The sequence below is a fragment of the Alexandromys fortis genome, unplaced genomic scaffold (genome assembly GCF_014885135.2).
Source record: "Alexandromys fortis isolate MF-2015 unplaced genomic scaffold, M_Fortis_MF-2015_v1.1 scaffold_66, whole genome shotgun sequence".
Taxonomy (NCBI): domain Eukaryota; kingdom Metazoa; phylum Chordata; class Mammalia; order Rodentia; family Cricetidae; genus Alexandromys; species Alexandromys fortis.
The window spans coordinates 9,035,654-9,038,303 of record NW_026067950.1 but is presented as its reverse complement, the minus strand read 5'-3'; positions in this window follow the sequence as shown (position 1 = coordinate 9,038,303).

Below are 2,650 nucleotides of genomic sequence, written 5' to 3'. Positions count from 1 at the left end.
CTGCCCTGTGGGAAGTCCAAGGACCACCCACCTCCATCCAGGTCTAGTAAGGTGAGCATCCAAACTGCCTAGGCTCCCACGAAACCAATAGGTACAGTAGGATCAAAAACCCATTGCCATTGTTCTTGAGGTCTCAGTAGTCCTCATTGTCCACTATATTCAGCGAGACCGGTTTTATCCCAGGCTTTTTCAGATCCAGGCCAGCTGGCCTTGGTGAGTTCCCGATAGAACATCCCCCTTGTCTCAGTGTATGGGTGCACCCCTCGCGGTCCTGAGTTCCTTGCTTGTGCTCTCTCTCCTTCTGCTCCTGATTTGGACCTTGAGATTTCTCAAGTTGTTGTATGTACTTTTTCATGTGCAAATTAAGAGAAATAATACTTAAAGTAGTTTTCAAGCTACTTTAAAATTTAAGATAAGCTTAATTCATTGGTTTGAATATAAGTATATGATATATTATGAGGCTTTAAAAGTTGTGTACTTAGAAATTACATATATTTCAGTTGGAATTCATAGCATACACTTCCAGGCAACTTTATTTAAGCATTGAATTATCCTTAATGATTTGTCTAGAATATCTTTCATGTATTGTATCGTAAATTATAGGATAAAATAATGATTAATAGTAATGTACATATTCCTGAAGCAATCTTCTTCAAAATTTGCCAGATCTATTGAAGTTTGCAGGCAAATGAATGGAGCTAGAAAACATCATTTTGAGTGAGGTTATCCAGATACAGAAAGACAATTATCACATGTACTCAGTCATAAGTAGTTTTAAAACATAAAGGAAAGTAAACCAGCCTGCAAATCATATTCCCAGAGAACCTAGACAACAATGAGGACCATAAGAGAGACATCTATTCTACATGGGAAGTAGAATACAAGGTTTCCTGAATAAATTTGGACTATGGGAACCATGGGAGTGGGTTGAAGGCGAGGTGGGGGGAGAAAGGGAAGGGAGTAGAGGAAAATGTATAGCTCAATAAAATCAATAATAAAAATAAAATAAACTGACTTATTTCCCTAAAGTAAAAACAGAATAACATAGGTTGCAAACCTTTACAGTTTATGTTGAGGAATGGGACTTCACAGGTAAGATAAATCTGAAAAGCTTTCTAAAAGAAGTAATGAATACACAGATGTATTCTTAAGCATAATTTATTCGCTATGAGTCAAACGGCAGTTTCACGAGCACGTTCAATGCCAGGTAAGATACCTTAGAGAAAAAGTGTACAACTTTAAGAAGAACACCATCAGAAAATATTTAGTTTATGGGTTTTTGTTTGTTTGTTTGTTAACTTACCAGCGAATGTATGTGGCAAGCAAAGGAAACTCCACAGCTCATTCATCCTCTCTGTATTCTTTAATCTATGCACTCAACTGTCCATTCCTGCTGGGCTACAGTGGAGGAACTCCGTGGCTGTCAGCAGGAGCACAACAATGACACTTGGAGCTCACATGTGAATAACACAACTTGAAACAAAATAATTTTGTCCATAAAATGAATTATTTTTGAAATACACAATTCTAAAATCAATCTTAATATAATTTCATATACTCAAGTTTAATAAAGTAGCTAATAATTTTGGGAAAATATTTTTCTTCTACAGTACAATCATTCAAATGTCTTTTAGTTAAAATAAAACAAATTCACAGATATTGTAGCCTTGGGTTTAGAACTAACTAAGCCCACAAACAATTTCATTCATTATTACTTATTAATCAGTTTCATTTTAAGGTAGTATGAGAGCTGATCCAAATCTGTCTCACAATTGTCTCCATAATTAGAGAGGTTAGGGAAAATGGCAACTTAATAATGCATGCCAAAGACACTTCTGAGATTAATGTGATTTTATCCAGTGGATAATAAAGGAAGGTAACACAGTTTTTAGGGATTTTCAGTGAAAGAAAAAGGTGTGCGTCTTGCTACTTCCTCCTATTGTAAGAAGCATAGACAATAGGATCTGAGATTCTGCAGTCCCCATAAATTCTGAATTAGCATAGTGGAAAAGTAGAACCAGAGTGCAAAAACCCATCCATTTCATCTAGTGGATAAAAATGATAATTTTATTAATGATTTAAGCCTGTTATTAATAGAAAATATCAATCCTCATCAGTGAAGTACACGAACCACAGATTTTTAACTGATAGTATTATTTAACAGTAATTCATCATATTATTTATGATACAGTTGTTAAAACATTAAATGAAAGCTGTCATGAGCATTTATTGAAAATATTGACTCTTATAAGTACCTGCTTTTGAAAAATATATTTAACTACCACTTCAGCTCACAAGACAACCCAAGCAGAATAAAGCCTCCTTAACTTGAAGTCAGAGCCATTCTTAATTCTATAATAGGTGTGTTAAATCATCAAGGTATTTCTGTCTATGCACTAGTAATGCCTACTCTAGCCTATCCCCCTCCAATGTTAAAGGCACAAAGAGTATCTATATCAGTCCTTCAATGTCTTTTCCATTAATCCTGTATGTTCATTCTATTGATATAGTTTCAAATGTTATTTATGATAGCTAGAAGTAAAGGAGCAGGATCTAACCTTGCCTATTCCAAAGTTTCATGTCCTTAGACTGAATGCAGAGTAAAAGAAACAAATAAACAACTAATGGCTATTAGGATAAGTTGCCATAT